The sequence below is a fragment of the Grampus griseus genome (assembly GCF_964374135.1).
Source record: "Grampus griseus genome assembly, chromosome: 9".
Lineage (NCBI taxonomy): Eukaryota > Metazoa > Chordata > Mammalia > Artiodactyla > Delphinidae > Grampus > Grampus griseus.
Window position 1 is genome coordinate 87,302,318 of NC_139003.1, and position 23,510 is coordinate 87,325,827.

The 23,510-nt window shown below is 37.5% G+C and overlaps 1 protein-coding gene and 1 long non-coding RNA gene across 3 annotated transcripts in view; one reads left to right on the forward strand and one right to left on the reverse strand.

The window, feature by feature from the left end:
• Positions 1–241: 241 nt before the first annotated feature.
• LOC309827225 lies at positions 242–1,027 on the reverse strand. The gene is made up of 2 exons (XR_014297192.1): positions 887–1,027; positions 242–674 (listed from the first exon to the last, which is right to left on the reverse strand). It is a non-coding gene; the product is annotated as an uncharacterized lncRNA (long non-coding RNA).
• Positions 1,028–1,135: 108 nt separating this feature from the next.
• Positions 1,136–23,510, forward strand: part of KMT2E (lysine methyltransferase 2E (inactive)) — a 98,774-nt gene continuing 76,399 nt past the window's right edge. For both annotated transcript variants that reach the window (XM_082661508.1, XM_082661509.1), the window contains exons 1-2: positions 1,136–1,491; positions 23,137–23,209. The gene's annotated coding sequence lies outside the window, so the exon portion shown is untranslated. The remainder of the gene's footprint in view (positions 1,492–23,136; positions 23,210–23,510) is intronic.

Genomic DNA, 23,510 nt, shown 5'->3' on the forward strand with positions numbered 1-23,510 from the left:
CTGCTCTCTCTCCGCAACAGCCTCCCCCGACGGCTCTGGCCCCGCCCGCTGCTGCAGCATGAGGTCACCGCTAGCCAATCACGACACGCCCAACAGAACACCTCGGGCACTGATTGGCTGCACAGACCGCCTCTGCCTCTCCCGACTCCGCTTACCAAGCGCTCCGGGAGGCTGTGGAGCTAGAAAACGGAAACCGCCATTACGGGGAAAGACCCCGAAAACAGGAGCCGCAATCACCGTGTTATTTTACTGGGGAAACCCTTTATTCTTTGGCTTGCCCCTTTGTTCTTCGAGATAACCGTCTCTCTGACCCTCCCTCGTTTAATCACCGCCGCATAAAGGAGTTCCCGCTCCCCTCCCCGCACATTGTCCCGCCGGCGGGGAAATCCTTCCCCGGGGCCAAAGTAGGAGGCACAGACGGTAACTGCACCGACGGCAACGGCAGCTTTTTACCCCGATACACGGTGGCAGGGAGGCGGCGCTGACGGTGGCTGTATTTTTCCTGCTGCTTCTCCCCCCGACCTCTTCCGTTTCTCGCTCCTCCATCGAGACGGCGCTGGACTCGCCAGCTCCGCTTTTATCCGGTGCTCGGAGCCTGCGCACTGGAACGGCCTCAGCCCCTAGTGGGCGTCGAGTGACACCCCAACCGAGTTCATCCCGCGCTGGAGGCTAGACTGAGGAGGGGGAGGGAGAAGGGCAAACCAGGGCTGAGGTGGTTTTGGGAGTGGGAGAAAGTGCATGGGGTGGGGTGTCTTTCCAGGGCCTCCAATCATTATCCTTCCACCCAGCAGTGGCGCGCCCAAGCTCACCGATATCCAGACTTGAGGGCTACTCAGGGAAAGGGGATAAAGAACCAATCCCATCAAATACCGAAACTTTCCCAAACCTTCGGTGAATTGTTGAATGCATCTCTTGTGAAATAGACGGAGATTCTGTCCACCGCTCTGCCTCCAGTTGGCTGTCTTCTAGCCGCGGTGGAGAGGGAACGGCGGGCGGCAGCCCACAAGCAAAATGGCGGCGGACAGCTTCGTCCCCTCCCCCTCTGCCCCTGCGGAGCGGGGCGGGCGGGCCCCGTGCACTTGCCGCCGCCGCCGCCGCCGCCGCCGCCGCCGCCGCCGCCGCCGCCGCGGCCGCCGCCGCCGTCAGCCGCCATTTTCCCAGAGCGAGAGGCAGTGACACTGAGCGGGCGCAGGGGGCCGAGTCCGAGACGGTACCTGAGTTCGGGAGCGGCAACAGAGGGGGCATAGACACTCTTGAGCAGCCTCGCCGTCGCCTCTGCGTTCCTGTTGACTTTCTCGGTGCCCCCTCCCCTACTCCTCGGTTGCCGGTGAAGAGGCTGCGCGCTGCTGTTTGGGGAGGGGGTGTGTGGAGCCGGGTCCTGAGTCCGCAGTGGCTGCTGTCGGGGGGTCGTCCGACCGCGGAGGTGTGGACAGACTCCTTGAGGGTCGAGCAAATAACGGGGTTCGGGTGTCTGGTGTGTGAACATCACAGGTCAGTGCCTGTCGTCTCCTTGGGAGTTCATGGGGTTTGCGGGGTGGAGGGACGTGTGTTTCCAGGGGTAGGGGGCTTTCGCATCTTTATCTTTCCGGCGGGGGGGGGGGGTCGACGTTGGCTCTCAGGTGTCTTGGCGGGGGCAAGACGTTGGTTGTTTGAATCGAATTTATCCTTTATCTTCTCTGTCCCTAGAAAGGGAACATTATGGCGGGTTTTAGGGTTGGGGAATGGGAAATTGGCAGTTAAACCCCCTTGAGAGTGGGAGTTAGGGAGGGGGCGCGCTCCTCGCTGGCTGCGGGTTAGGGCCGCTTGTGTGAGGAGGGAGGCTTGTGACTGTTAGTAGGGTTTGTGTTGAAGTGGTCCCAGGAGCTGCCAGCTCTCCCTGTCCTCTACCGCATGTCGTTCAGGTGCTGGGAACCCGTCTAGGCCCCATTTTCTTCTGCTGCTTCCATTTCTTGCCTGGCAGTCTCAGGTTTAATTTTCTCATAAATACGAAGGGGGTGGAAAGAACGCCCTGGGTATCTCCCTTTGTGGGAGAACGAGACAGCTCTTCATCCTCTCCAGGAGAGGGTAAAACCGCCCCTGAGGTGGTCACCCCAGTACCCAGCCTTCTCAGTCTCCTCCCCCCCTCCTCTTGCATTATCGCCGTCCTTTACTGTAGCGGAGGCTTAGAAGCCACAATATGGCACATTTCAGGGAAGCTGATTTTGACCAAGGGATTGGCACGAACACTGTGGCAGCAGACACAGAAGAGAAACAAACGGTTCACTGTGCTAAACGGGGGAGGGGGAGAGAGAAAACAAATCCGGAGGGCTCTCTTCCACCGGCCTTAGCTCCGTTGAGATCCGTTCTTGCTAGACTCTGTCTTAAGAACGATGCAGTTTCAAGGCAAAGGGAAATCGCTAGAGTGGCTATAGAGTAAACCCCGTTTTGCCTGTTTCCCCCCTTTTTAGAGATGTGAATAACGTAAGGTGTTTGGAGTTCTGGAGACCTTGAAGAGAATTAAGTGAGGTGCATTCAACTCTGGGGTGGAGACATCAATACCTAATTGGAAAACAGTCCATTTTTTCCTTTAATCTCCGAGATGGGCAGTAAAAAGTGAAATTTCCCTCTTTTGTCCTTTACAGATTCTAAAAATGGCGGCCCCAGGCTGATGTTGTGGTAATCTAATCAGCTCGGGTCCTCCACACCCCTTGCAGTGCGTTTGTCTGCAGCATATTACAGGCTTATTATGTTTACATGAAAAGCCTGGGCTTTTTTTCTTCCCCAAACCGTTTACAGAGATGTGTTGATTTTACTGCAAATTACAATGCTGTGTCTTAGTTGATTAATTTTATGGCTTTTTCCTGAGAGGCAAATAAAATGACACCACTTTTGAAAAAATAAAAACACTCAGGTGTTTTTAATAGAAATTTCAGTAGTGAGGCCAGGTGCTCTTACATAGTAAAAAAAATTATTTAGGGGCAAATAATAGTTTTTGTTTGGTTTAATCCAAAGCGTCTTTTATTCAATAAGCCAAAGTAAATTAAAATGTTTAATAAGTGTGTAAGTACAACCTATTTTGTGTGATTAGGCATTTTAGTCTAGAGTGGAACGTTTCCCATCCAACTTTTGACCAATTTTGTGAATTTTGGTTTTTGTAATCTTTCAGATTTTTAGGGAGCTGTACAAACAAGCCTAAACCTGTTACTTCACTGGGTGTGGAGATGCTTGTCCTTCTATTATATTTGGCATCCATTTTTCCCATATATTTAAGCATTCCTGAGGAATTTTGTAACTTGTGTATTTGATAAAGTGGAGCTGCATGCTTTGCTCCCTTACAGTTGTTTTACAGCATTCTGTTATAATTATGTAAGTAAAAAAGTAAGGCTCTAGCTCTTGATATTTTTCCTTCCCAAACATGCCCGTTTATTTACCCATTATGGGATGTGGAATTTAGTCTGTTTTAATAGACTTTAAATAAAAGCCATATCATAACAGGGTTTTGAATCCATTTTATGCTATTTTCAAAATCTTACAGATTGGGGCAGAAAATTAAATGACGTCATTTAACTTTATTTTTTAAAGTGTGAGTGATTAGAATTCATCTCTGTAGTGGGAAGTTGATCTTTTTTGGCCTGAAGTAAGCAGTGAGCTAAGAGTGGGCTATTAATGGCATTTAATGACCATTCTGATTGTGGAGCAACTGGAAGATGAGTGCCTTTCAATCCAGTAGTACTTAAAAAGGTTGGAGAGGATACACCCTTTCATGATTCTCTTATTTCATTGTAAATTCTGCTCTAAAATACTTACAGTGGAATAAGAGATTTATGAAGTTCATATATGAATTAGACTGATGAAAAATTTGTAATTTACAAAATAATAGTAGAAGTTACCGGCTTAGGGAGTTTTATCATGGAAGACTGAGCATACAACTTTACTTAGAATCTTTGAAATATTTTATAAGATGAAGTGTTGGTGGGTGGTGGAAAAGTTTGTGTAGGGACTCGGGGTCAGTACTCATTTGTCATATGCTCTGACTGATCATATAATTCAGATCCCTAACTGCTGTGTAAAGATTGTACATTTATTTTATAGACTAAGTGGTTAAGATCTGTGGTTCAGAAGGTTGGTACTTTAAACTTACTATCTAATGTAGGTAATTAGTATACTCTTGGGAAAACTTGATTTATATAGCCAGAGGAGGGAACACTTTATACACGTTTTTGTTGATCTTGACCTTGATCACGTCTAGACTTGTAAGGCATTTGGATTTATTTGGCTTCAAACAAACAATATCAAGTTAGAAATTATAAGAAAAGCTGCCTTCACTCGTACGAGCTTTCTTCATACTGGCCTGCTTCATTGCTTTGTGGTTTGTTTCTTTTTGTTTGTATTGATATGTTTTTGGTTCCTATAAAGTGAATCTGGCTTTTTATTTATTTTTTGTATATTGTACTTTATAAATAACATGGTTGTAAATGTTTGCTTTTTATTCATGTATACCCCAATTGACTATCTATGTTTTGGATTGTCAAGGCAAATTTATTAAAAGGTGAGGCATAATTTTTGTTCCCAGAGAGTTTTGAAACATTTGGTGCCTTGGGGCAAAACTAGTCAAATGGTCTTTGTTCTTAGAATAGCTGAATTTGAGGGATTAGTTGTTTATCTGTTTAAGTGGATTTGTAGAAGATCATAATGTAATTGGAGAGCAAATTTTAGAGACCACATTTTGATCATGCTTCCCTTTTGTTGTCAGTATTAGTTACAGGACCCCTTCGATCTCAATTTAAGTTTAGAACTTTTACAGGACTTCTCATTTCTCTTCAAGTCTTTAGGTCTCTGATAACTCTTCTACAATTTTGCCTCGTCTGTTTTCCTCACTGCTTCCAGCCGGAGAATTTTTACCATATATACCGCAGTAAGCTCTAGGATTTCTTGAATCTAAAAATGAGGAAGTGAGGCAAAAAGCCAATTAATAAGTTAGGAGAAACTCTTCCTCTCAATATATACTGTAGTGGTCTTAGTGAAATTAGAACTTATTAAATTGGTTTCTTATTTCTAAGAATAATATGGCCCATTTTTATGCATCAAACTCTTAAAGAAGGTTATGGTTTTATTTTTTAAAATGTATTTTATAAATCCTAACAGCTCTTCTTTTCTGGAAGTTACTACTGGGACTTAAAATGTATACTACCATTGTGTGTTTAAAGTATTGTATAAAATCAACAGGACTTTGAAGAGCTATCAAAAGACTGCTTAAGGAATATTAGTATAGAATCTTCTTAAGAGACATTATGTTTATTTTTTTTTAAATATTTTAATAATATATAAAATAGCTTCTATCTCCAAAGGATTCATTCTTAGCAGATAGTAGGTGCCCAATTTTTTGTTCAATTTAAAGCTTTTGTTAAGTGAACACATTTACATCTCAGATATTCAGGGTGATCAGGGACTGTTCCTTGTCACGTGTGAGAATAAATGTTAAATACATGTATTCTGTGAGATTTACTTTTTAATGTTGAATATAGAATTATTTTTACTTTGTGATAAAATTATTTTTTGTGTTGACTGGCAAAATAACAAGACAGATACTATTTGAGATATTGCTGTGTAAATGTTATTCAGTTTGTAGGCTGGGTTTAAAATTGGAGTGGCTTATCTCTTTTTTACTGCCTCTTTTATAATATTGTTGGGAGTAGCCTCATTTTTTTCCTTAATATTTTTTTTTAACATCTTCATTGGGGTATAATTGCTTTACAATGGTGTGTTAGTTTCTGCTTTATAACAAAGTGAATCAGTTATACATATACATATGTTCCCATATCTCTTCCCTCTTGCGTCTCCCTCCCTCCCACCCTCCCTATCCCACCCTTTTTCCTTAATATTGAACGAAAAAATATTTTTGTATTACCTAAAAATTTATTTAATATGGAAGAGCAATATTTGTGGTTGAAAATTGTTTTTAGTGCACTAAAGTTTTGAAGTAGACAGTATTTAATGGTAACAGTCTTGCCATTGCAATTTAAGGATGAGTATTTTGTAAAGAGGTAGGAGTTGACCAAAAGAAATTGTTTTCTGTTATTGTGAGCACTTATGATGAGTGCCACAGTAAAAATCAAATGGTAGTGACTCAGGCTAGGTTAATTAGATCTTACTTGTATCTTTAAGAATATGAGAGTTTTTTATTAACCATTGGTAACCAGAACGCTTTTTACTTAAATCAGAATCAAGAAGATAGTTTTATATTTTACTTGATATGTATTTTTGCTTGATATCAGTTCAGTTCTTGTGGATAGCTCATAAATCAAATTTTATTTTAAATTGTGTAGGAAAGCCATGTTAGTATTGTTAGGTAAATTTTATACCTTTGTTGAAAATCTCATTTGGTTATTTATCAAAACTATTTAAGCTTTTAGGGACGTTGGACATTTTCCATGCAACAGGTCAGTCACAGATGTCTTCTTTGGTGTGTTGCATTAAGATGCCATCAAAACAGACATTGTGCTTTTTAATGAGTAAATAATTTATAATTTAATGAGTAAATAATTACTTGTCAATCATTTTAAATTAAAATACCTATTTTTGCATTTTAAAACTATCTCAAATGTGAAATCTGGGTTTAAGGAAGGACCTATATACAGGTCAACATGAGATACAAAATGATAAGTACAGCTTTCTTTATACAACTGGAAAAGAGATAATTTTCTACTAACTCTTAGATGATCGAGCAGTTTAGAGTTAATCCAAACGTATAAACATTCTTGGTCCTGAGGTTTATTATTGAGAAAGATAATATTGAGTAATCACACCTGTGTTATAACCAACACGGGTGCACCATTTAAGGTCTGAGCCTGTGGCAGAAGCTAAGTAATATAACAGTGGGATTGAGTTAGTTTTGGTTTGTGGTATTTATAAGATAATTTCAAGTTCACATAATTATGTTATCTAACATTTTATCTGAGACCAGAAAATTAAAAACTTTTTAAAATCTTTTTTGAGTTTTATTTTCAAAAAGTACTTAAAACATTTTTATTTAAAGACTTTAACAAAATTTTCCATGATAAATTAATTTAAACTAAATAAGTTTAAACTTCAGAGCTATATGTTTTCCATTTTTCTCACCGTTTGGTGTAAGAATTAGGTAAAGCCTAGTGTCAAAATGGTTTTTGGCAAAAAGTGAGGAATGTGGTGGAAATTAACCATTATCACTTAAGATACTGTCCGGAAAACACAGGTTTGTTTTTTCAAAAGTTCACATATCAGGAGACTATCTGTGAGAAAGATAAGCCCTTCTAATACTTTTTCTTATATCACAGACTAATAATGAGGTCATAGTTTCTATTTTTGATTTTACAGAGAGACCTCTTGCATTCCTCTTATTTTGTGTGTCATTTAAAGAAAGACAAGTTTCAGGAATTTGAAAACCCATTTCATCTTTAATCATGTGGCAAAAGATGATTAAACATTTTTAAAAAATTAATTCATTTACTTGTTTTTGGTGCGTTGGGTCTTCTTTGTTATGTGTGGGCTTTCTCTACTCTCCATTGCTGTGTGTGCACTTCTCATTGTGGTGGCTTCTCTTGTTGTGGAGCACGGGCTGTAGGTGTACGTGGGCTCAGTAGTTGTGGCTCGTGGGTTCTAGAGCACAGGCTCAGTAGTTGGGGCAAATGGGCTTAGTTGCTACGCAGCATGTGGGATCTTCCTGGACCAGGGATGGAACCTGTGTACCCTGCTTTGGCAGGCGAATTCTTAACCCCGCCCCACCAGGGGAGTCTCAAGATGGGAAGATACTTTGGTAGCCATAAATTGATGGCCGGGCAGTAGGGTCTGAGTAGGGTCTGCGGTTGGTCTGATACATAGTAATTCTTCTTGAGAAAGTAAGATTGTTCCTTTTGGAATTATTTGCTTTTCTCTTTAAATGAAGCTGCATAATTGGTTGAATTTGACACAGCTTTATTACATTTTAGCATTAAACCCCTACCTAAACACTATTTTTGAGGCGCAGACAAAAGACTAATTTGAGTAGCTGCTGTTTCCCTTGCACCATTTGTTTCTATTTCTCAAAAGCCTACTGTTTTAGGATTTGTTTGGATGCAAGGAACAGAAATCAGCTCCAAGTAGCTAAAGTAAAAGATTTGTTATAAGGCTGTAGGGAAATCTCACAGAACTTATTTGAAAAAGTACAGTTGGGCCTTACAGGAATTGGCAAGGTGTCAGAGAACCAGTATTCTCCATCTTGATCCCTCTAATTAGCTGTGACTGGTTAAGGAGATGGTAGTGGGGTGAGTATTTAAGGTATGAGTGTGTGTGTGTGTGTGGGAGGAGTAGTTTCCTTGTATGGAGAGCAAAAGAAAAACACCTCTAATTCATCTGAAAATAATTGCTTTTGTCCCACAGATACTCAGATATACCTTGGAGGGCCTCTAAAACTAAATAATTAATATCAAATGATGATCCTATTTTTTAGCTTAAAAATGCAAATATGGTATATATATATATATAAATATATATGAATGTTGACCAGTGTTTCCAAAAAAACGGGTTTTTTTTAGGTGTTAATTTTTTATTTTGTAATAATTTCAAACTTCCAGACAAGTTTCATGAATGGTATAAACTTGCCTTATATCCTTCACCCAGATCCCCTGATTTTTAACATTTTGTCACTACATACTGTTCTCTCTGTATGTATAAAAAAAAAATTCTGAACCATTTGAGAGTATATTGCATACATCATGCCCTCTTAGAGCCCTTAATACTTAAGTATGCATTTCCTAAGAACAAGCATCTTTTCTTAGGTAACCAGAGTGGTTAAATTCAGGAAATATAGCATGCGTGTAATACTTTTCTCTAGATTATTGTCCATATTCCATTTTCATCGGTTGTCCCAATTATGCCCTTTATTAGTATATTTTTCTGGTACAGTAGCTAATCCAGGATCGTAGATTGCATTTAGTTCTTAGGTCTCTTTAGTTTCCTGTAGTCTGAAAGAGAGTTCCTCAGTCTTTTGTCATAACATTGGTAGGCTAGATATTTATTCAGTTCCTCTCAATTTGGGTTTGTCTAAGTTTTCTTCATAATTAAATTCAGATTTTACACTTTGGGCTGGAACACTAGATAAGTAATATGTGTTTTTCTCTCATCTGGAGGCACTTGATGTTTGCCCACTACCAGTATGTTCGTTTTGATTGCTTGGTAAAGGTATTGAGGAGTTTCTCCATTGTATAGTTACTGTTTCTCATTTTGCCATTATTAAGTAATTTGTGGGGAGATATTTTGAAATTGTGTAAATATCCTGTTCCTCATGAGACTTTCCTCTCTTAGATTTAGTGTCTATTGATGATTCTTACCTGAATAAGTTTTTACTATGGTAACTGCACATTTACCAAGGTTTTTAGCAGCGGTTTGTTTCTGGGTAATTGGTATTGTGGGAGTTTCTTTTTCCATTTTGGTTTTTCTGTAACGCATATAGGTTGCTTTTGTAATCACAACAAATAAATGAATTTTAAGGAAGAAAAGTGTAGATAATTTAGATAGTATCAATAGTATTCCTGCACGGTTTTCCACACAAATGGGATTTAAAATAGTTTCTTGAATCTAGCCTAATTTGAAATTCAGAACACAGAAATTAAGTACTTAGATTGTTAAAAAAATTTTTAAATGATGTAGTTCCAATTCCTCATTCAGTTTTTAGAATTATTGCTAAATGAGCCTTTAACAGTTGTTTAGGTTTATGATTTGTTACTAATGCTAGCAGTTTGATTTCTAACACAAGGCTAAAAATACATATTTTAATTGTGGTGCTATTTCCCTTCTTCCATTAAAAAAATTCTTTAAGTAATTTTTTTAAAGTTAAAATATTTTTTCCTGAAATCATTGAGACAGGTTCTTTTTTCCCATATACACAAGTCAATGCTTTTTAAAAAGGGGTTGGTAAGCTGGTAATACAGCAGAGCATCAAACATCTATAACCCTTAGGTCAAAGCAGTGTATGATTTTTGGAACCTTGTAATGAAAGAAATACATACTCATTGTAAAGAAGTTCAGAAGAACAAGAAAGGGACAAGAAACAAAACACATATTCAGACTTTAATTACATTGTGATGACACTTTTATCAATTTGGCATATTTCCTTTCATTGATAGCAAAATATTGGTAGTGAATTTGGATGATAATTTGAATGTTATACTGATTCAGGTCCTGGGTAACATATTGAATGAAAATTATTAATTTAATTTCTTGGGAAATTTTCAGAGGGACTGGTAGAAGAAAAGTGTTGTGAATACTTAGAGAGTGGAGATTTTATTCTGTAAAACTTAAATTCCCTTCTGAGAAAAATTAAGATGATCATATTTGAGAATAGTGAGGATTAACAAGATGATACAGTGGATTTGTAGCATTCTACAGGTGCTTTGTTGACTTAAAACTCATTTGAATCAACTGTATCCAACTGTATCTTAAGAGAAGGAAAGTTCAATTTGTAGCATTACCAAATCTTAGCCCGTTGTTTTAAAAAAGTATAGAGGGAAAGGTGCAAAAACAAGTCCCATGATGAATTAGAGGATTTTCTTTTAGGCCCAGACCCCCAATCTGGACATGTAAAGTAGCACCCTATTGACTAAAGTTAAGAAACTAGAGTTATAATTGACTTGTGAGATCTTTTGTTTAAATATTCTTATTGTGGCCCAGGGACCACATGTATCATTTACATGGAGTGCTTATTAAAATGAACATTCTTGGGCCCCATTCCAGACCTACATAATCACATCTGGAGGGGCCTTGAATTTGCATTTGAGTACTAGTCTCAGCTGATTTTTACACTATTTTAGCTCTTTTATATTACAGGTAGACTCAGCCCCAGGGAGGTTAAATAATTTTCCCAAGATCATATTAGATTATGGTTGATCAAGAATTAAAATTTAGATCCTGATGCTTGGTGCTTTATACTTTTCCATGCTGAAACCATGCTGACTCTTCTCTTGAGAAGCCAGGCTTCTGGATTCTCTAAATGAGGAAATACTGGTCTTTGTGCAGTGTCATGTGTCAGACTCTATATTTTGTGCTTTTCTGTATCCCAATTCAAGATGATCTCTTGGTTTCTAGAAGAGTCTTGGATTGGAATTATAGCAGTACCAATTGGGATCAAGTTGTGGTGAGTCTTGAATGCCAGGATAAAAGAGTGGCTTTTATGGAAGAGCCACTGAAAAATTCCCCTTGGGGAGTGATATATTAGGACATGCTTATTTACTCCTTAAAATTGTTAAGATTATGAAGGTAATTAATATATGCTTATTAAAAGAACTCAGTACTTCTTTAGAGGCAGTATTGCAGAGGGGTGAAGAGTAGAAACTCTCGAACCACGCTGCTTTAATTTGACTGCATTCAAACTAAGTTGTACTCCTATGTGACCTTGGGCAAGTTACTTACCTGTGCCTTAGGTTCTTGATCTGCAAAATGAACATAATAATAGAGCCTATCTTCTAGAGTCTTTTTTATTAATTGGAATATAGTTGATATAGAGTTGTTTTGAAATTCTATGAGTTAATACGTATAAAATCTTGGTAAGCTCTATAAGTTGTTGCTGCTATAGTTGTTTCAGGAAAAAAGTGAGTCTCTGACTCCCATCCTTAGCTTCTCTCTTATGCTGAGGTGATGACTGTTTCTAATTTCTGTATTTTTCTTTTGGTGTTTTATGTAGATGCTGTAGAAGTTTCTTTAACCTTCATTTAACCAACCTTCAGGATTAATATTCCTTCTGTAAAAACTACGGATGCCCATTACATGTTGAATGATGTAAATAAACTACTTTGTGCTGCTGCCACTAGTTGAGTTGAATGTTCACAATAGTCATGTTTGTTCCCAAATTGGCTAATCCCATTGTACTTGTCTCGTGTTTATATTAGTTAGGTATTACATAAAACAGAGATAAGTGAATGTGAAGAGAGAGTTGTTTAAATGAAAACTAAGTTAAATGCTTTGGAAAACTTGATAAAGGCAAATTAATTGCTGAAGAAAATTGTCAAGTTAGGTATTGGTAAGGCAACTAAAAGATTATGGGGGGGCTTCCCTGGTGGCGCAGTGGTCGAGAGTCCGCCTGCCAATGCAGGGGACACCGGTTCGTGCCCCGGTCCGGGAAGATCCCACATGTCGCGAAGCGGCTGGGCCCGTGAGCCATGGCCGCTGAGCCTGCGCGTCCGGAGCCTGTGCTCCGCAACGGGAGAGGCCACAACAGTGAGAGGCCCGCGTACCGCAAAAAAAAAAAAAAAAGATTATGGGGAAAAATAAGAAAAAATCTAGAAGGAAGTCTACATTCACACGGCTGCACAAGTGTCTAGGTGATTTCTTACCTTGGAATAATCTAAAACCAAAAACCATAGGTAATACATTATAGATATGGTTTCTACAAGAACGAGAACCCAGAATACGAATTAGGGGAGCCATATTCAAAAAATATTTCGGCTTGACACCAAAATATTGATGAATGATATTATAAATTAAAAATACAGTCTTTATGATAATATATATTTATATATAATTTTTTCATGATTCTCCATGTTAAATGACTGACTTTGATGAACTCAAACTTCTAGTCCCTATTTTTTGTATATAAATCCTGATTTCAATGTTTAATCCAAAACAGGATGGATCTTAACTGCATTCTGTAACTTTCTTTTTTCATTTAGTATCTTGTAGATTTAAAAATGTTCTTTCAAAATTAGACTCAGGTTTGTCCAATGGGGTTTATATGACCCTACCTAGATGAAATGACAGATTTCATTTGTCTCTAGAATTTAACAGATACATTGATATGTTAAGATCCAATAGCCTTTGTTATCTTGTGAGATTTAAATTGTACTCTTCTTTAGGACCTTTCTAACTCTGATAGTATTATATATTAGATTCATTTAGTGGCAGATAGTTGAATGCCCTCTGTGTGGAAGCATCATGGTAGCTACTAATTTTGGCTTGCTGATCTTGCACATATTTCCTAAGGGAAATAGCTGATGATTGTGTTGTCCAATATACCTGGGATCAGTTTGTTTCATTTTCAAATTTCAGCCTGTAATTGTTTGGTATGTTGTAACCTAGTTGCTCTATGTTAGTAGTAACTTTTTAGTTATACATTAATGTAGTAACTGCATGATTTTTTAATTTCGTGTTAAAACTTGCAGATTTTATGGATGTGGTGTGGTTGTGCCAAAACACGAAAGTTCTTTTGTTGTGTATTTACTTTGAGAGTATCTGAGAAGCTGTGATATTTATCATTTAAATTTAATCTAGAGTCATGGTGGAGATTTCGGAAGACATTCTGCTGGTATAGCCTAAACTATCACTTAGAAGAAGTTTCAGTTTTATGCTTCTTATAGATTGAAGTAAGTTGTTCATTATGGATTTGGGCAAAAGTATTTCTAATTCGGTCCCTGATTTCACACAGCAACTTCCTTCTTCATGTTCAAATGACTTTTATAAGAGTGGCTGGTCAGCTCAGTACATGTGGATTATTTTTCATTTAATCTCTTCACATAAAGGTCTTTACAATGAAGTTTGAAAGTGAAAGTGGGTGCAGCCTGTCTTATAGCAAATATACTGGCCACTATAGAACTCGTTGTATCTACCAACTTCATTCTTGACATTTTATTTTTTTCTTTATTGTAAAATTTCTCAGTGATTATATGCCTCTAAAAGCTTTTCTAATAGAGACTTAGATCTGTTAGTGCCATAATTCATTTTTGAGTAAGATGCATAGACTTTTTCTCTAATTTTCAACTCTCTAGTAGTAACACACCAGTCCTCCATTTCTAGGTTTTGGTTTTTGTTTTCATATTAACATATGAAGAGGGGGAAGCTGATCTTTGAATACTGTAAGCCCTGGGATCAAAGGACTGGGAAAAATTCCATAAAAGTAAACGGTTTAAACATGGAAAGTATTTTTCCTTTTTTTATTCATTTTGGTCTCTTGCTGACTTTGTAGGTTGTTAGATACTTAGAAATTAAAGTACTCTTATTTTAGACTTAAGATTTGATAGTAAATTTTTAAATGTATTTATTTATTATTTATTTATTTTTTGGCTGTGTTGTGTCTTTGTTGCTGCGCATGGACTTTCTCCAGTTGCGCCGAGTGGGGGCTCCTCTTTGTTGCGGTGCGTGGGCTTCCCATTGCAGTGACTTCGCTTGTTGTGGAGCACGGGCTTCAGTAGTTGTGGCTCACGGGCTCTGGAACGCAGGCTCAGTAGTTGTGGCACATTGGCTTAGTTACTCTGCAGCACGTGGGATCTTCCCAGACCAGGGCTTGAACCCATGTCCCCTTCATTGGCAGGTGGATTCTTAACCACTGCGCCACCAGGGAAGCCCAAAAGTAAATATTTTAAACAGATATATTCTTTAACCATTTGTTCTTTCACGTGTTCTTTCACCATTTGTATGTCCTTGGTAGCCAACGATATTTTGACTGGAATTGATTAAATTATCTTTGGATTGGAAAATATAAACTTCATAGCTTTAATTCTAAGAGGCACAACGCTGACATCCATAAATGAGTATCTGCAGTGTATTTACATATCTTATTTTCTCTGCACAGCAACTCTGCAGGTAGATCTTTTACCCATTTTTCTTGAGAAGCCTAGAGAGACTGAGGGTCACATAGCTAAAGAGTGACTGATCAAGAATTTTAATTCAAGTCATTTGAAAATCATCATAGCTTTCCACTGATCCTTAAAAAGGACTAGTTCTTGGCAAGGTAATGAGAATACACAAATTTCTAATCCAAGGCAGTTACTTAAGAAAACTATTCTAAGATACCCTTGATTATATTAGATTGTCATAGCTCATTTGAGGTGTCTTAAGGGCAACTTAATTTTCTCCCATCCTGAGCGTTGTCTTTTTGCCTTGTTTATGGTTTCCTTTGCTGTGCAAATCTTTTAAGTTTCATTAGGTCCCATTTGTTTATTTTTGGTTTTGTTTTCATTACTCTAGAAGGAAGGGCAGCTTAATTTTGTTCACTGCTCATTCCCCAGCACTTAGAACAGTATCTAGGGAATAGTATATGCGCAATAAGTATGTTAAATGAATGAATTTGAATTCATTATATTTTGAAAGAATAGTTGCCATAGTCTGGGGGGAGAAATGCTTAACACTCAAGATTTCTTCCATTGTTTGGAGACAAAGTACTCAGAACTTGATAGTGATAAGCTGGAAGAGTTGTTGATTGTTGGAAATTATTCAGATGATGAAGATCGTGGTGGGGGCCACAGAAATTGAGGAAGAGTGAATCTGAAACACTGGGGAGGCACAGAAGACTGGGTGAGCAAATGTAATAGACTAGAGAAAAGAACGATTAAAAAGAGCACTGGGAGAAAAGGGTACTAATAAAAAATGGAATGGAAGAAGATGTGTGAAAAAGATTCAGTTTGATTTTTGTAGTGATGGCAGGTATTTGAATAGATATATATCTTGTAGATGGCTAGGAATAGGAAATCAGGAATTAATGGTTATATCCAAGATTCGTGGAGACTAATAATGGGGAGGATTGAGCCTTAAAGGACAACCAGATTTTAGAGTAATAAGGGAGAAGGAAGCAATTAAAAAAAGGTTCCAAAAGGAAATCAGTCACTAACATTCTTTAATGGCAGATTTTTTTGTTTTGTTTTTAAGGTATGTTCACATTCATCTAAAAGGAGAGGAGAGGATTAAATGTGTTAAAGAAAGTGTGATTTAAGCAAGAATAACTTAGGTGGTATCTTAGCCACTATGTTCCAAGCTTTGAGAGCTAATATATAAATATTTCAGTTCTTGCTATAGAGTGAAGTAGATGATCTATTTGTGGAAGCTGTATATCTAACATTTGTTTCCAAAAAGTGTGTCAAAATATAAACCAGTGGTTAAAAAAATGTAACTAATATATTCTTTGGGAAGTTAAGAAGGGAAGAGATTAGTGTATAAGAGGCCTTATAGCTGTAACAGTCTTTTGAGTTAATGTAGTCAAATTTCTGTTTGCAGATAAGGAAACAGTGCTCAGGAGGTTGATCTGCTGGAGATCTCAAAGCTAGTTTTGTGGCAGAGATGTCAAAGTTGGGAAGTTGAGGCTTCAAGGAAGTGCTGGTACTTGAACAATCCTCGAAGGTTTAATAAGATTTTTATTTATAGAGTGGGATGGATATAAAAAGAGGAAAATGACTTTTGAAAACTTGAAGGAGAATGAACAAGGATATGCCAACAATCACAAAAAGACTGACATAATCAGTGGATTTATATATTGGGATATTAGTATGGAACAGGGTAACCTGATAATGCCAAGATTAGGAATCTGTTATTACTGTGAGCTATTATGCTTTTTTTTTTTTTTTTTTTTTGCAGTACGCGGGCCTCTCACTGTTGTGGCCTCTCCCATTGCGGAGCACAGGCTCCGGACGCGCAGGCTCAGCGGCCATGGCTCACAGGCCCAGCCACTCAGCGGCATGTGGGATCTTCCCGGACCGGGCCACGAACCCGTGTCCCCTGCTTTGTCAGGCGGACTCTCAACCACTGCGCCACCAGGGAAGCCTGCTATTATGCTTTTTTGAAGAGGGCAAAATTAGGAAACTAGTGGGCTTTGAAGTATATTCAGTGTTTCAGCAAGTGTTCTAAAATAGAGCACTGGAGCAAATGTCTTTCTTCTTCTTTTTTTTTTTTAAGACATCCAGGCCACATCCCAGACGTACTTAATCAGAATCTCTAGGGTGAGGCCTATGAATCTGTTATTTTCAGCCCCTAACCCCAGGTATATTAAAAGTGGCATTTTGTGGATCTATGTTTGAGAACCACTGGTTTAAAGGTCAAGTCAGAATAGGGCAAGAGACTACTTAGAAACTTATTCTGGTAGCCTAGGTCTGAGGTAAGAAAATGTAGACAGTAGGATCAGAAAGATTTGTTTAAATCCTATTAATTAATTAGATTTGATGCACATTGTTTTTCTATAGGGAAATGAGAGGATTCAAGGTTCAGACTAAAAGAAATGATTAAAATAGTGATAGAAGGAATACTTAGTTCATCCTGAAGAGTGAGGACATTATTTTGCTTGAGATTAGAATCAAGAATGAGAGAATAAAATTACTGCCAAGTTTGTTTCAGTCAAAAAGTATGCCCTTTCCTGGTGACATACTTATTTGAAGGCTAAAAAGGCAAGGATGAACCAGCTTGATTGTATAGGTTGAGTGACTAAAAGATAAATGCAGGATTTTTATTGTTGATTTTGTTTGATTTTTAACTACAATGTTTTAACACTACTTTTTGGAAGACTGTGTTTTTGTTTGTTTGTTTTTGGTTTTTGCTTTTGGACAAGAGAATTCACCAGTGCGATAAGGTTTTTATGTCACATGTTGAGTCAGTAAGTATTTTCTTTTAGCCAATGATTTTCAAACTATTCTCCGGGAATTCTTAGGTTTTTAATGGAACTTAACTGGTAGGTGGGAGGATGTTCAGGCAGGGACATTCCCTTGCCACCTTCTTTAACTGCAGACATAGCAAATAATGAAGTAAAAAAGCAAATAATGGGCCTACTGTGCCCATTAGCAAATATCATTAATCACTGGGGCCACCTCCCATTTGTATCTGGCTGTAGCCTCCTTAACACAACATTTAAAGTTGACACTAGCAATCACTGGGAAAAGCATAGGAGATTAAAACGTTTTTTAAATCCTAGAATAAAAATAGATGATTAGATTTTTGTGTAAGATTTTATTTGTAGGAAAGTTTCTATCAGTAGTCAAAGTTTGAAGGCCACAATTTTAATGTCACTTTTAAAAGTTTTAATTTTGAGGCAATTGTAAGAAATAAATAGAGAGAAATTCTGTATCCTTTCCCTGGTTTCCCTCAGTGGTAACATCTTGCAAAACTGTAGCACAATATGACCACAATATTGACATTGATTCAGTTCACCCATTATGTTCAGATTTCCCCAGGTTTACTTGTGTGTGTGTTGTGTGTATATAGTTCTTTTCATTTTTATCATATGTAGGTTCGTATCTCCACCACCACAGTTAAGATACAGAACAGTTCCATCACCACAAGGATCCCTGGTGTTGCACTCTTACTACCACACTATTCTCTGTTTCTATAATTTGTCATTCAAGAATGTTAGATAAATGAAATTATACAGTATGTGTGACATTTTTGAGATTGGCTTTGTTTCACTCAGTACAGTTTCCTTGAGATTCATCCAAGATGTTGCATGTATCTGTAGTTCATTCCTTTATAATGCTAAGTAGTGTTCCACTTAATGTTATTTTCTCACTTAGTAGCTACCCCATAGAACATGCAGCTTCAGACTTTTCCTTTTAAATCTACAGAACATATTGTCTCTCATTTTCTTTTGTTAACTTCCCTGACTCTGTTTTCTTTTATTATCTCAGTTTCCAACTCTGTTAGGACTGTTGGGAGCACAGTTTAAAAATTGCTCATGTAGACAGCAATTTTGTTTGTTTTTTTTTAACTAAAGGAAGATTTAGAACCCACTGAAGTTATGTGGTGTTATGCTTTACAGTACTCATTACTTTTGTACATAAAAGTAAGATTTTAAGGAATTGGGAAGGTGAAATTCTTAAATTTGAAGATTCTTTTTCTTCTGTGTTTGTGTATCAAGCAGTACATTCTACGACATATAGTCGTGGGCCACATGGCAAGTAGAAAGTGGGAATAGGTAACTGTTTAGAATGAAATCACTTTTGTTACTTACATAGTCGGGTATGAACAAAGACTGAACTCATTCTAAAAATAGTTTGTGTGTGTAGGAAACAGAAATTGTACATTTGCACCCGGAGACTAACCAGTTACCAATCACTGAATTGCTTCAAAGGCTGCATTTTATTAGATTTTACACCAGAGGTTAGTGACCTCCAACACTTTAGGGAATGATGAATACTGTTTTAAAATAATGACGTGGTACATTAAAAAACTGGTTAGTATTGAAATTAATTATTTTAATTCAAGGTTGTTTGGGGGTGGTAATGGAGGAGTGTACCAGTACTTTGACAGGTTGAAGAATTGGTGTTCAGCATAGCTTCCCCAAACCCTGTTAGAGTGGTACCCCATTATTTGATGCCAAACAGTTCAGAATATCATATTCACCATCAACATTTCTCATCATTATGGTACATTTGTTAAATTCTATGAATCAACATTGGCACATCATTATCAACCAAAATTTACACTAAGCCTCACTCTTTGTATTCATTTTTTTTTTAAGGTTGTACTTCTTGATACTTTATTTTGATACAATATCAAATCTCTAGTGAGCTGAAGATAAGGTAAACTGGGTTGCAAGGTAAGCCAGTGTGAAGTAATGCCAAATACTGGCTGATTTGGGAAAATGCTTCATTCTTAACTGTATAGGGGTGGTTTAGTGCTTGTTGGGTAATATCATGAGGGTTGGCATTGGCTTATTCTTTAAAGAATTTACTCTTACTAGAGCCAATCTTGTTTTGACAAAAATTCTGTAAAAAGGATTTCAAGGGCCTGATGCCCTAGTTATTTTAACCATTACTTTGTTTTTATTTTAAGAAAATAATCGAAACAGTATGTTTAGAGTTTATAATAAAGAGGTTTGGCTGTTGGCCTTTTTTTTTTTTTCCCCTTCTTCTTTTTTTGGCCATACCACACAGCATGCGGAATCTTAGTTCCCCCACCTGGGATCAAAGCCGGGCCCCCTGCAGTGGAAGCGTGGAGTCTTAGTGGATGGACTGCCAGGGAAGTCCCTGGCTGTTGCCTTTTTAAGTGAAGCTACTTCTGTCACATTCTCTGATTTGCAGTCCAACACAGAAGCATCCTTTCTCCTTTACTGACAAGAATGGATTCTAGAATAGATCAGAAATTCTTAATAGTTTACTTGACTTTTACAAGCATAATAGCTGATAATTGTTCTCCAATACCTTTTTTTTCTTTTCTGTTACAGTTTATTACAGAATATTCAATATAGTTGCCTGTGCTATACAGTAGGATCTTGTTGTTTATCTATTTTATATATAGTAGTTGGTGTCTGCTAATCCCAAACTCCTAATTTATTCCTCCCCAGCCCCCTTTCCCTTTGGTAACCATAAATTTGTTTTTTATGTCTGTGAGTCTGTTTCTGTTTTGTAAATAAGTTCATTTGTATCATGTTTTAGATTCCAGTGATGTCATAAGTGATACCATATGGTCCAATACTCATCTTTTTAAGGACTTTTCCTAAATATTTAATTCCCAGAAATGTTATCTGGTTATCATAGCTAATACTTAACTGAGTGGCACACAGATTCCTTGAAACAATTCAGAAATATGTTTTATGATTATTCCTATTTACAGATGAGGAACTAAGGCTTCAAGAGAATAAGTAACCGTTATTAATAGGTGGCAGAGTGTTAAAACTGAAGCATTGCTATTTTGATATTGAATTTAGTACTAGTGGTTGGAATTGTACTAAAATATGATATGGTGAAACTGTGGAACTCTCGTGTAGAGCCAGAAACTGTGTGTTTTGAACATTAAATTTCATATATAGGTTTCCATTTTTCATGTAGGTCCATCAACATTAATCTTGACTACCAGAAGAAAGATTTTTTTAAATAGAGAGTTTATTTGCTATAAAAGATTATAGTGGGCTTCCCTGGTGGCACAGTGGTTGAGAGTCCGCCTGCCGATGCAGGGGACACAGGTTCGTGCCCCGGTCTGGGAAGATCCCACATGCCGCGGAGCAGCTGGGCCCGTGAACCATGGCCGCTGAGCCTGCGCGTCCGGAGCCCGTGCTCCACAATGGGAGAGGCCACAACAGTGAGAGGCCCAAGTACCGAAAAAAAGAAAAAAAAAAAAAGAAAAAAAAAAAAAAGATTATAGTGTAAGTTGAATTGGTGAAATTCTTTATCTCTAGGAATGAAATGGTTATCAAAGGGATACTCAAGTTAAAATTCAACCGGTTAGGGCTTCCCTGGTGGCGCAGTGGTTGAGAGTCCGCCTGCCGATGCAGGGGACACGGGTTCTTGCCCCGGTCCGGGAAGATCCGGAGCGGCTGGGCCCGTGAGCCATGGCCGCTGAGCCTGCGCGTCTGGAGCCTCTGCTCCCCAGCGGGAGAGGCCACAACAGTGAGAGGCTCGCGTACCACCAAAAAAAAAAAAAAAAAAAGTCAACTGGTTAGATAGGTGGTCTTTGCTTAACAAATAGTTCTATATAAGGAATTGAGTATACTTATGTATATATTAGTAATCTCAAATTTGGAGCCTGGTTCCCTTAACTTTTGGGTTGCTTTCAATTCACTAGCAAGGCATCTGTTTGTTCCTGAAAAATGATAGGGAATTTAAATATTTTTATCCTTTGAGTATGTGCTTTGCACTGTCCCTGAAATATTTTAAATGCAAATTTTAGACTTTGAGCCCATGCATCTTTACTTACTTTGTAGTGTTTTAATGCATTGCTGTGGAATGCATGTAGGTTTATTAAGTAGATTAGGTTTCGGGGAGGAGCAAAGTAGGTTTTGTTACTGTTGTTTCATTTAGTGTGCCAGAGTGAATGCAGTCCATATGTTCTTCAGTGAAACAGTTATGTAGTTATTTAATTTGTCCTCTTTTTGAGAGAGGCAGTTGTCAGTTTTTCCCCCTTAACTGTAAATTCTGGATTTTATTTTATTTATTTTACCAACCATCTGGCAAATTTTAATTTCAGGGAAACTACTGTGTAGGTTCTGGAATCAGACTGTTAGGGTTCAAAACTTGATTCTTCTATTTATTAGCTATGGGACTTTGGAAAAGTTTAACTTCTCTGCCTTATCTGTAAAATGGGGTAATAAATGTACCTATGCCATAGGCTCATTGTGAGGATTAAACATTGTAAGCAGTATTTATCATCATTATTATTATAACCTCTATTTGGGGACGTTTGAGTATCAGGTAAGTGCTTATAGAGCACTGGCTAATACTAACATTAACCCAGTTAGAGAAATACATAATTCATTCTATTATTCTTTTTAGAATCTGATATTTATCTGTCATTTTGATTATCAGGACTAATCTGTTAATGTACTTGTGATTGTAAAATTTAAACTGTAAGATCATCAGCCTAACCTGCCTCCATTTATAGTTGAAACCCAGAATAGTGAAATGAGTTGACCAAAGTTTCATAGGTAGTAACTTGGTAATAGATTTTGATAACTAGTATCCTTTTTTGTTATACCTTAGTCAACAGCTATAAGTAAAATTAAAATTATAAATGATTAATGAGGGCAGTTTAATTTCTGATTTATAAGAAAATCTCAGTTATGTGGTACCTCACAACTTCTTTCAAGTTTCTTTGTTTCATTTCTATTAGTAATTCAGCCCCAGATTCACCTGCTTATTCTCTTGTTATATGTCCAAAATGTAAACATGGATTTAATATTAAATATTTATTGAGCTCTTTGTAAGGTGTTTATTAAGGATTGAAAGGTAATAATAAATGACCCTTTCCTCAAAGAGATTATGTTAAATTGGGTTGGGCCCTTTATTTGTAATTTTAGAAAAAAAATTTTCCTCATATTTTCATCTTTTTTGCCTTTTGGGTATCATATTTATCTTTTCAGTGGTATTTTTTTGTTTTTTGAACTTCTTAATGTGGTCTTAAAAGCAGCCTCAGTTTTCCAGTTCTTCTGATAAACTGTTTTCTAATTTAATTGCTTTTCCTTCTTGCCTTTTATTTCATTTTTCCTACTCTAGGGTTTTGTTTGGTTTTGTTTTGGTATCAATGCCTCTGCTAAATCTGTGGGGTTGTTTTGTTTGTTTTCTTTTTTGTTTGTTTTGTATTTTTTGTTTTTTTTGTGTGTTTTTTTGGCCGTGCCACGAGGCTTGTGGGATCTTAGTTCCCTGACTAGGGATTGAACCCACACCTCAGCAGTGAAAGTGCGGAGTCCTAATCACTGAACCACCAGGGAATTCCCCTAAATTTGTTTTTAATATCGTTTTTTCCCAGTTTCTTTCCAGTTTGATTTGGTATTTAGCATTGTTTCCTTTACTTGTGTTTACATTCATTTGTATAAAAGAGTGAAGAATAAATTTATTTTTTTAAGAATCAGCTGCTGTCTTTATTTGAGTCCCTTTGACTTTAGGTTCCACGTTAGACAGAAGTATCAATACCTATAATTTTATGCCATTTATAAACAGCTCAATACTCCTGTGTTCACTTGGTTTCTAGGTCTGTTCTGGATAGCAGGTTTTGTGAAGACATTTATTCTTTCTTGGACCTCAGATTTACCAGACATCTCATGGTATTTCCTTTTATATTATTTCTTTAATGGCTGCCATTTATTCTCAATGTATTTTGTATATATTTTACTTGCCAGTTGTATAACCAGTTTTTTGTTCACATGTAAGATATGAGAGCTTTGTGGTAGTTGTTTGTATTGTGTTGAATTGTTTTTCTCTAGTTATGCCTATGTTATAAGCTCACATCTTTTCTGTTTACTACATTGTCTTTCCCTTTCTTTTTTTCTTATTTTTAAAGACCCTAATAAATTTATGCTTTAAGTATCAGCTGGATTTTTAAACAGTGTGAGTTTTCTGGCTATG